The sequence below is a fragment of the Bombina bombina genome, chromosome 2 (assembly GCF_027579735.1).
Source record: "Bombina bombina isolate aBomBom1 chromosome 2, aBomBom1.pri, whole genome shotgun sequence".
Taxonomy (NCBI): Eukaryota; Metazoa; Chordata; class Amphibia; order Anura; family Bombinatoridae; genus Bombina; species Bombina bombina.
Window position 1 is genome coordinate 1,388,022,596 of NC_069500.1, and position 12,552 is coordinate 1,388,035,147.

The 12,552-nt window shown below is 37.0% G+C and overlaps 1 protein-coding gene across 4 annotated transcripts in view; it reads left to right on the forward strand.

Moving 5' to 3' along the window:
- Positions 1 to 12,552, forward strand: part of LOC128650397 (kyphoscoliosis peptidase-like) — a 155,120-nt gene that overhangs the window by 50,531 nt on the left and 92,037 nt on the right. For 2 of the 4 annotated variants that reach the window (XM_053704316.1, XM_053704318.1), the window contains exon 2: positions 5,444 to 5,577. The exons of the other annotated variants lie outside the window; for them this stretch is intronic. The gene's annotated coding sequence lies outside the window, so the exon portion shown is untranslated. The remainder of the gene's footprint in view (positions 1 to 5,443; positions 5,578 to 12,552) is intronic. 4 annotated transcript variants of the gene reach the window in all.

The following is a 12,552-nucleotide window of genomic DNA, read 5'->3' on the forward strand; positions in this document are numbered from 1 at the left end:
TTTTTATAAAATTGGCATATATTTTCAAGTTCTCTTCACTATATACTAGTCAAAAAAAAAAAAAAAAAACGTACCTGGTTTAACCATATCACAAATATAGAGGCTTTAAACTGAGAGTCCGGAAGTGTTTCAATGTGACATTATATTTATTTGGGTACAGATAAAATTTATAAACATTAGAATTCACATTTAATGTTTCATATATTCAAAACTAATAAAGAACATAACAACCATTATGCAAATTTATAATAAACACGAATAAATACATAAAGGTGTATTTTTCAATAAAAGATAAAAAAAAGAGTGATTTATCCTTCAATAATTTTTTTCCAAAAAGGAAAAGAGTCCAAATATATATATACATTTGAATTTTTTGCTCTTCTGTAGATCATTCACGAATAAATACATAAAGGTGTATTTTTCAATAAAAGAAAAAAAAGAGTGATTTATCATTCAATAATTTTGTTACCAAAAAGGAAAAGAGTCCAAATATATATAATTATTTGAGAACACCCTTATTAAGGTGCCCATTATTAATGTGATCATACCCATATCTCTAACGTTTTGAGCTTACTGAGCGCCCCCGAAAACCATTCTCTGTTTTAATGTGGTTTTCTAGGTTGTCAGAATATATAAGTATATCGTCCAAGTATATTACAATGCATGAGTCAAGGAGGTCTTTGAATATGTTATTTATAAAATAATGGAACGTGGCTGGTGCATTCCATAGGCTGAACAGCATTACTGTGTATTCGTAAAGGCCGTAACGGGTACGAAATGCCGTCAGCCATTTGTCTCCTTTTCTAATTCTAATAAGGTTATAGGCCCCTCTTAAGTTGAGTTTAGTAAACAACTTGGCGCCTTGGAGTCGTTCTATTAATTCTGGTATCAGAAGCAAAGGATACCGGTTCTTTATTGTACATTTATTTAGCTCCCTATAGTCAATAATAAGCCGGAGGCTATTGTCCTTATTTTTTACAAAAAAAATGCTTGCTCCAGCTGGGGAAGTAGAGGGGCAGATGAAACCTTTCTCCAGGTTTTCATCAAGATATTCTTTTAAATGCTTTAGTTCAGGCTGAGAGAGGGGGTAGACATGGCCATATGGTATTTTTTAACCTGGAATGAGGTCTATAGTACAGTCAAAAGGCCTATGGGGCGGTAGTGTTTTGGCTTGTACTTTATCAAAGACGTCCATGAAGTCATAATACATATGTGGAATATGTTGGAGTCTGTAGGATACTTTGATTTGTGAAATAAGAATTACTACAATACTGCAAATAAAAAATGATAGTACCTTTTCTCCAAAAAATGGTAGGTTGATGTATCTTTAACCAAGATAATCCCAGTATAACAGGGAATGAGGGTGAATGTATTACCTTGAAATTACATAATTCTGTATCACCTGATGGAAAAGTATTTTGAATGGGTACTGTGTGATGTGTAATAGGTCCAGACTTTATTAAAGAACCATCTACAACATGTACTGTAAGTGCACTATCTTTTTTTAATCAAAGGTATGTTATTAGTGGAAACATAATTTGAATCTATAAAGTTACTGGTGGCTCCAGAATCAATCACGACCTATGTTTGGGCTTCCTGGCGATCCCACTGTAGGGAGACACAAAGGGTAAAATGTGAGGCGTTCTGTGAAGCAATATTCTGTATGTAATGGTGAAGGTGATATGATTTCTTACCCTTTTTTATTTTAATAGAATAGGACAGTCTTTAAGACTGTGGTCTTTTGCAGCACAATAAAGACAGAGGTTGTTTAACCTGCGACAGGTTTTTTCCTCAGGTTTTAGGGGACCTTTTACGAATGCTAAGTCCATAGGTTCTTCCTGGGATTTTGTTAAGTGCATAGGATGACTGTAGTAAGGTCTTTTAAAAGAGTGTTCATATACAGCTTTTTCAGACTTTCTCACTCTGAGGCGTCTATCAATAAAAACTGTTAGTAACATCAAAGAATCTACGTTTTCTGGAATGACAGTACATGCAAGTTCATCTTTTAGAGAATCAGACAACCCAATGCGAAATTGATTTCTCAAGGCAGGGTTGTTCCATTGTGTATCAGGTGCCCATCTCTTAAATTCCATAATATATTCCTCGACTGGGCGTTTACCCTGTTTCAATATTCTGATAGCACTTTCTGCAGTATTTTGTTTGTCATGATCTTCATAGAGTAGTGACATGGCAGTAAAAAAGGTGTCAAGTGAATTAAGTATAGGGTCATTACTCTAGAAATTGTTTGCCCAATTCTTAGCATCACCACGGAGATAAGAAATCACCGTTAAGACTTTCATTTTTTCAGTCAGATAACTTTTGGGTTTCAAAGAAAAAAACAATCTAAAAGAATTCTTGAAATCCCTAAATTGGGATTTATCCCCAAAAAATTGCTCTGGAGGACAGACTTGTGGTTTGGGTTATAACGGGGCTTAAAAGTTGTACAACATGTATCCATGAATCCAAATTACCAAGCAATGATTGAGAGGGGAAATTATGATAAATAGTGTCTGATTGTCATGTGATCAGGGGTTTGATCAAATGATCAGGAGTTTTAAAGGGGAAGCAGATATAATTAGAGGACAGATAAGTAAATACACCTAGAATCCTGACAGGTGGTGAGCCATCAAAGCTTGATTCATATTAGTGAATAGTGTACATAATTGATTTAACTGCGTACTGAGATGGCCCACTTGATTATACAAGCTATTTCTACCTCTAGGCCTATCTTTTGAGGCCTCAGAGTAGTGATTTCTTGACCGTTGGGAACCCTCAGAATCATAGCTATCATTTCTATTTTGACGTGGTTGTCTTTGGAGTTCAACTTTTTCAGAGTTAATATATTGGGAGCACTATTTACTTGGGGTGTCTGGTTATCCTGAGAGTACTTTTGTCACTTTTGGTATTTATTTTTACAGGGATACCAATTACCTTGTGGGTAGTCACCTCTTTGGGGATAACTATTTATCTGGGTATGCCCCCAATTTTGAGTATATTCTCTCTGCACCTCAGGCCTTGTTGGGGGAGGGGCAAAGTTAAAACTTTGTGGGGAAGGCCTGTTTTCTCGGGCCACTTCCACCTAAGTTTTCTTTTTAGACTCTAAGTTTAGGGGGCTAGGTGAAACCCTAGTTTTTGCCACAATTTTAGGGCTGGGCCTTGGTTCCCTTTTAACCCCCTGTTCACCGGACTGCTGAATAGAGTTTAACTTTGTACTCTCTTTGATCAGCCGGTCCAATGAGCAATACTCATCAAAATCTCTAGACAAATTAATTTTGATGTGCTTCATAAAATAAATTCACAAATTCTGAGCTCTCAAATTTGGGGTTATCTTCGGTCACACTGTACGCACTCTTTAGGGCAGAAAGGAATTCAATAGGGCTTTGATTCGTGCCACATTTTAAACCATATACAGCTATTTCCGCAGCTGTTTTTCCCAAACTCCTTTTTGCACTGTTGCTTTGTTTCACTCCAGGAATGAATATTCATATCCTTTAGTGAAGCAAAGAATTTGTGATATTTACCTTCAAATACCCAGGGCAGAAATTTAATTTTTGACTGCTCACTATTAACATTCATTATGGATAAAGCATTTTCATAGGCCTCTAAGTGGTCAATTATGGAAGTGGTCCCCTCTTTGGAAAATTTAGGTATTGCACCACTTAAGAAATTAATTACTTAGGGTTGCCATATACCTTATTAGATGCATCTTGGGCCTTCCTAGGGACCTTATTTTTAGGGCTGGAGCGCCCCCTATCTGCCCTACATTTACTATGCGTACATAAGTATTATGTAGGCTATCTGGATAGCTGGCTCTGCCCTCTGACTCACTACTAGAGCTGCCCTCCTCATCTGAAGTATAGCAGTTCCCTGAATTTAAAACATGAGGACTGTCTATGTGAGAAGTTTACCTCTGACCCAATAGGGGTCCTTTGTTTAAATTCTTCCGTGATACTCTGCAGTTCATTTCTCATAAATTCTTTTAGGTTTTTTAAAATACCTGCATTATTTTCATTGCTAATAGAGGGGGTTTCATTATGGTGATATTGCCTTTTAGCTTACTTAATTATTTCTGGCTCTGTGTGAGTTGTTTATTCAAATGTTCTATTTGGGCTACTAAATTTTGGTTATGCTCTTGGAAGGTGGCCATGTCTTGTTTAAAGGTAACAATTTCTTTTTTAGCTTTTTCTAAGTTTTCTTCGCATTTGCGTGATGAGCAAATTTCATCTTCTAGCTCCTGTAATTGCAACTCCTTTTCTATAAGGTGGGCGGACATTTTGTCAATAATGCATATTACAAGGGGCCAGGATTTGAGTATTAGCTCATGACGTGTTTTAAAATTTTTGCTTTGATTAATTTTGAATAATTCCTGGAATAACTCACTTTTTTCATTCCACATTCAATTATCAATAGCAATGTTTTTGGCCTTAATTGCAAGCATATTAATATAATAATTTAAATCACCCGCAATTTCAAATTTATTTTTAATGTGGCCTATAGCGTCCATTTAAGGACGTCACCTTTAGTAAGGGGCAAATCTTGGGGACACATTTTGATACTGAGTATAGATTAATTTGATTGACTTCTAGTAACAGACATTTTAATTCTGGCTTAGTATTTGGTTAAATTAAAACGCTAAAACAATTTTGACCAACAAGGAAAAAAAATTGAATTTTAAAATATTACCAACATTTTTTTCTAGATAATTTTTTTAAAGATAAAGATAATAATCATCAGCTGTGCCTCCAATAAAAATGTATTAGTATATACTAAGTTACAGTATAATTTATATCAGCAGTAATCTCCAGTAAAATGTTAGAGAACTTATCTTAGCAGTTGCCAACCAATTATAGATGTATTTACGTAACAATATATTTATTTAAAAATCAATATTTATTCCTTTCGTTCTTGATTAGTTATCTTTATAGACACCAAAATTTATATTTATGTAAAAACAAGATTATGAATTATACATGCTTATTCTGTTACACTTTTCTATACAAAACAGATCATAAAATATATCTCTAAAAATGAACCTTACTCACAATGAACCGTTTATTATTTACCACAAATGAGGATACCAGAACAGTCTATAATTATCCATCTTAGTTCACTCTAATATCAGAATATGGACTATTAGCTTAACAATGATTAATTAATAACTACCAGAGATTTAACCACAATAACCAATTTATGTACAGTTCTAAGAGGGTTCACAATAATAAAACTGACTTTTAAATCTAGAGTGCAAAATCCTTTCTAGCAAATAAATTACTTAGAACTATGAATATAAACTTAAAATACAAAGTACCTCTTTAAATCACCAGCATCAATTAAACTGTGGCAACAATGAATGTATTTGCATTGAAATATTTAATTATAACCATTGTCATACATTACCACATAACCAGATAAGAGTTCAGCTTTTTCTGGTTCCTCCTTGTAGGTCATATAAGAATGATTTATTCCACTATTTCGCAAGGATACAGGCCTCAATTATTTTCGTTCTTATCCTAAGAAAGGGTTCCAACAAAAATGAAGAGAAGATACTAGAACAAATGTGTGTGTTTCTCTCTCAAAGTAAGTGTCTCTGTTTGAGCCTGTCTCTTTCCTATCAGTGTGTGGGTGTTTTATCAAAGATATAACCCCTCCTTCTTCTCTAATCATTCCCACAGAATATTGGATACGCCCGTATCGAAGCTTGTATTCTGATAGGCCTTTCAAAGCTGTCTTTCCATTGGCCCTACGGAGCTCAACATTTCATTGACTCTTTGAGAATGCATATGGTTATTTGATACTACAATCCCCTTTGGTTGCAATTCTTGCATAAACCACCAGAGGGCAGCAGATAACTAGAAATGCAGTTTCATTATCAATACTGCTATCAGTTTAATATCTAACGTTTAAAGTGTTGATTAAATACACTTTAATTTCCAGTATCAGCAAATAATATGTCCAATACGTGTGGGACCATATAATACTATTTAATCTGAGTATTTTCATACTAAACATGAGCTAGTCCACTTATAATATTTTAAAAGATGCATTTTAAAGTTACATCTTTATGAAAAGGACTCGAGGACTACAACATTTTCAGCATGGATCAAATTAATATTTTATTTTATAATTTCCATCTTAATATCACATACATACCTTGTGAGTGGCAGTCTGATGTAATTTCATATCGCTACAGTATATTTACATTTGATTTTTATCCCATATTAATATAAATATTTCATATCTGTGGATATTATTTTAACATTTAGTGTATACGCTATATGATATGATTCAGGGCACACATTATATAGGCATTTCTCTCAGATCCATTTATTTATACATATTATATGGATAGTCTGAGGCACATATTAAATATTTGAAAACTATGTAGATAATTTGTCTAAACTTTAAATCTTCAAGACTATTATGTTTTCAACCATATTACCATATTACCCTCCTTAGGCATAGACAATCCTCTTATGTTATTTGAGTATTTTAAATAGATTTGAAAATTATAACAATTCATTTCAAATTACTCTTTCAAAGTTTCAACCTTATGCTTTTAACCATACATGTGTTTTAAATTAGATTTTCTTAAATATCTTCAACCCAGACGAGGAGTCTAGGGTTCTGTGTATTCAACTCAGCATAGGGTAATTATCTAAAATTATCTGGTAATTTTATTACATAGAAGAAAGATCATCTGTAAAGTGATATCTTGAGTTTTCCAAATGTCCATTTCTATGTTCTTGAAATCTGTGTTTCAGAACAAAAGGGGGGTCGATACCACCCACTTTAGTGTCATTCACAGTTCAGCCAAATCAATTCATAGTAGATATTAGCTAAATGAGATATTAAATTATGTGATATCCAATGCCACTCAGCCATACCCTGACAGGTGTAAATTAGAAAGTTGCTTAAAATTGCATGCGCTATCTGAATCATGAAAGAAAACATTTGGGTTCAGTATCCCTTCAACCATGAAAGTCCTATGTACAAGATACAAGGCCGGGGCGGACTGACAAGTCGGGCAATTTGGCCCTTGCCCGAGAGCCCGGCATCTTAAGGGCCCGCCCCCAGTGGAGCCAGGTGCATCATGCAGCAGTGAAGCACTAAATAAGGAGGATTTTTTAATTGTAACTTTTTTTTGGGGGGTGTCACAGGGTTTTTGGCGCAGCATAGACGTGACTGCACGGGTGCTCTATTCTGAATGAGGGGCTGAGCTCAGGTGAGGATTCCCGGTCAGGATTGTAAATGTAAATGTGTCTGGCAGTAGCAGAATGGAATCAGTCCACTGACTCCTCTCACTTCAGCCCTGCGCAACTTCCGTACTGAAAATCTAGAATGCAGTGGGGGCTGGGTTTACAGGGAAGTTAAAAGGTCCGTTTTGTTTTTTAGCTCCACCGGCATTTATGCTCCTCACTTCTCCTTTAAATCTGTCTTGTTTTTTTTTTTTTTGTGTGTGTTTCTTTTTATTTAAACACTGGTTTGTAAGGGTCTGCACCAAAGTGTAAACATATTTTTTTAGGAAAAATTTTTCATGCAAATAAAGCTCCCTTCATTACCATGTATGAATATGCATGTATGGGTATGTGTCTAATTATATATATATATATATATATATATCCTCCATGTGTATCTGCACTCACAATGTCATATAGTCAGCAACCAGGATGCCAGATCAGTATTATTCACAGCGATCTTCAACAAAGGACTGCACTCACTGGGTTTCCAAAAACATTCTTATTTATTAGGTAACGTTTCGGGATTCACAGATCCCTTCCTCAGACCAGAACAAACATACAACTCAACATAGTGATCTATAAATACTTTAAGCCACACCCACCACCAAATCAAAACAGTGAATTGCGCCAAAAATCGGGTTGTCATGGTGATAACCCCTATGTATCTCAGTGTAACCAAACTACTAATCCCAAAAAGATCAACTACAATTCAGTAGTGTACAGATGCTAGCATAACCATATGAGTCATTATATATGTTACTTTAATAAATACTTATAAGACATCTATGAGTCCCTGTTCAATCCTAATTTATATCATTAGATTAGTGGCAAAGGTAAATTAAATGGTATCATAGTTAATATCAAGCATTCAATCACATAGGGTAATTCTATACCTATTAGTTTCTAGCATGAATATAAATAGCAATATTCAACATGCAGTTACAGCGGTAATACAGATGTGTCAGATCATATCCGAAATATATTACTCACTCAGCATAATGAATTAGTGTTGTTGGTCCGTTATAGATCTTATGACAATGTGGGCCCTCCAGATTATGTTAGCGGTATTGGATGTACAAATGTCAACTCATGTTTATACCATATGTGCACACAAGCATTATGTAGGTATCTGCCATCATATCTTCTGAGGCCTAACACAAAGAAAAGGCACTTACTTTCTATTAGCACATGTCCTAAGTGATGTATAGGTAGGATTGTATCTGATCCTGGTATGAGACGCGCCCCCAGTGAACAGCTCCTGTGTCAATAGTGTCCGTTAGCCTAGCGCATGGCTAATTAGCATACGCCGATGACGTATGCGTGTGTGTTCACGCGTAGTCACGGTAACCCTGTTGCCATCTATGCATAGCTAGTTTACAGTCCACATCGGTTATTGCGCTTATGCGAGCTAGGGGAAAATTGTTCAAAGCTGAGTCATATTTCAACAGTCCCATTTTATAGCGCCATAACTTAGTGTTTAAAAAGGACAAAAATAAGGTGTATATACTAAATGGTGTAATCTGTCCTATTCGGTGCCATGATCTATGCACAGTCCCATAACTGTCATACAGCAATTGTTAGCGATGGGGAGAGATGCATATATATTAAGTATTATACTGTATTCCTACCATAATGCTAACATGTGTGGTGGCAGATTATACACAACAGGGTAATCCATATTGCATTTAAATATAGAGAAAGTATACAAACATATAGACCTATGTTTAAGTAATAATAGTAAAGCCTAAAACCTTGTGCTTGGACCCTCAGGTATCCATACAGTAGAACCTCAAATTCTATCATTGGTTCACTGTTATAAGTGGCAATCAAAGTTAATCACTGACAACCTTAGCTTATTAACAGAGGCGAGTTATTAGTGTAACATTGGTACTCTAGACATTCATTGGTCCAACCACTCAGGTAATCCATGTATTTGGTTTTTACCCATTTATATAGGTTCCACAACCAGACCTTCAACCAGTCCCAGAGTATCTGGGGTACCCTTCCATAACCCATATGCCATGTACTAATGTGGCCTGCATGCCCCCGTGTGTTGCCATCATATGGGTCCAAACAGTACTCATGGGTGGGTCCCACCAAGTGTGTGTCATACTAGAGCATATGACCCTCACTGGTTAGTTAACCACCTAGAGTAAAATGAAGCAGGGTCACATTGGTGCGTAATACCCGTGCCAAAGTCCAGCCATTATTTGTGTCCCACAAAAGTGGGTGTAGGTGTGTCATCACACAAGTAGGCTAGGAGGTAATAAGATAATATTCTTATCACAGGAAGCAGCGCCAGTCATTAGACATATTCAGGCCATTAGGGTGCAGGGTACCAAGTCTATGAATCCATCTGGACTCCATCCGGAGTAGGGTTGTATCCCTATCTCCGCCTCGTTTGAGAGCTGGAACGTGGTCAATTAAGATAAACCTTAGGTCAGTAACTTTATGTTGGGCCAAGAGAAAGTGTCTTGCCACAGGTTGGTCCGATGTTCCTTTATCCAAAGCGATCCTTATTGCAGATCTGTGATTAGCCATCCTCAGTCGTGCGTTGTCCGTCGTCTTTCCAACATAAAATTGGCCACAACAGCAGCTTAACAGGTAGATCACATGGGTAGTTGTACAGGTAATGAAGTGTCTTATTGTGTACTTCTGAGTCGTGTGCGGGTGTCTAAAAACTTTACATGGGATCATTCCACTGCATGTAGTGCATCCCAGGCATCTATAACAGCCTTTCTTCTTGGTTTTAAGCCATTGTTCTTTCATATAGCATTGTTGTGGGTCTGTGGACATGAGTAGGTCCCTAAGGCTCCTTCCACGTCTGTATCCCATTATGGGGGGATCCATATGTTCAAAAGGTAATCCAGGATCTGTCGCTAGGATCTCCCATCTCCTTCTGATATCCTGTGCCATCCTCTCCTTCCCTTTATTGTAGGTGGTGGTAAAGATCATCCTCTCTTTTCCAGTCTGTTCCAAACGGTTGGCCTTGTTTCCCTCCTGGGTGGTCACTTCATCTATGACACTTCGAATAAGTTCCATTTTATATCCTCTCTGTAGGAACTTTTCAGTCATCATTTGTAGTTGTGTTTCACGGTTAATGGTTTCAGTGTTGTTTCTTAATACCCGGATCATTTGTGACTTTATGATTGCCTTTCTAGTGTGTGGAGGGTGGTTACTGGTTGCTTCAAGTATTGAATTCCTGTCTGTGGGCTTGGTATAGAGAGTAGTAAATAGTTTGTCCTGTTTTTTATAGATTCTGAGGTCTAAAAAGTCAATGCAGTTTTGATCATACTTTAGCTCAAATTTAATAGGCGACTCAATTGCGTTCAAAAAGAGGGAAATTGACCTTGAGCTGCACACAATATATCTATCAAAGTATTATAAGAAAAGCAAGATCCCTAGGGGATTTAGGATAAGGAACCAGCCAACCATTGGGAGGAATAATAAAAACTTTTGCCTACGGTGGTGCCAAATACTAAACAAATGCTCATTGGATTTAATGCTGCTTGTAATTGAAGAATGCACTAATATCCTGGCTACTGTGAAGGATGAAATAAAAGAGTTCAATACCCATAAATTACAGATATTACAGACTGACACAGGTGAACCTTGGATTGAGAAAATCACAAAACAGGTCACGGAATACAAAAAGGAACTAGTGGCATTTAAAAACCAGAAACTCTACACAGTGGACAATGATTATAAAGACAAAAGAATCTATGCATGGATACATGGGAACAACCAAGGAGGACCACAGAGACAGAGAAGACAACGCAATTACCGATCTAGATACCTCAACACAATTGATAGCAGCTCAGGCTCTGACAATGAGACTGGTAGCAATGACCAGCAATATCAGAATCAAACACCAACAGTATCACAGACACCTTTTTTAGGGGTTACAACGAGATACCAAGAAAGAACAGGAGGCCGAGGCCGAGGCCGCACCCGAGGAGGGGGAACTATTGTGGACGGAAGACCCCCCCGACCCCCAAGATAAAAAACCCTGACATTGTCATCAATCTAAGTAACAGAACTTTAAATGAGGGTGAAGTTAGCCTGTTAAATAGAGGTCTGACTTTCATCCCCACATTTACCAATGATGATTTTGAAAACTTTTTAGACATACACAGGTTCCAAAGGAACTTGAAATTAAAGGAACATTTTAAGGACACCCACATGGAAAAAGAAATAAAGCGATTTAAACCAAAGAGCAAATTTGAACCTAAAGCCTGTGGATCAAGTATTAAAACCTACACCAGAATGATTGGAAACGACACCAAGGAACTGGAATGTATAAAACACAGACCCAACCTGAATGGAGCAGAGAGAATGGCACTTAAATCACTATCCAATGACACTGAGATCGTCATTCGCCCAGCGGACAAGGGAGGAGCAATTATAGTAATGAACTATGACCAGTATCGCAAGGAAATACTCCGCCAACTAGATGATCATAAGACCTACAAAAAACTTACCAGAGATCCAACTAATGAATTCAAAAGGGATATTGAGAGTGTATTGTCTGAAGCACGCCAGCTGAACTGGATCAGCTTGGATGAATATAATTTCCTCAACACTATGTTCCCCATTCATCCAATTTTGTATACTTTACCCAAGATACACAAGGACCAAAAAAACCCTCCAGGGAGGCCAATTGTGTCAGCTAGAGGGTCCTTGCTGCAACCCCTAGCAATATTTATTGACGCCCTCCTACAGCCCCTAGTAAGATCAATGGACTCCTACATTAGGGACTCTGGTGATCTCATTACCATACTAAACACCGTGGATGAGATTGGCAACAATGACCTTTTGGTCACCATGGACGTGAGAAGTCTGTACACTGTCATCCCCCACACTGATGGACTAAAGGCGGTTGCATTGGCTCTGACACGATTCCCCTATGTGGGACCTCCAATCTCTCTGATTCTTGATCTACTGGAAAAATGTTTGACCCTTAATTACTTTCGCTTTGAAAGCACATTTTACCAACAACTCATGGGGACAGCAATGGGGTCAAATATGGCCCCATCATATGCTAATCTCTACATGGAACACTATGAGCGTGACATCATAGACGTGTATAACATAGATACAGTAAGACACTATAAAAGGTACATAGATGATGTCTTTCTAATATGGCAGGGCACAGAGGACTCATTGAATGATTGGGTAACAGGACTGAACGCAATTGAGTCGCCTATTAAATTTGAGCTAAAGTATGATCAAAACTGCATTGACTTTTTAGACCTCAGAATCTATAAAAAACAGGACAAACTATGTACTACTCTCTATACCAAGCCCACAGACA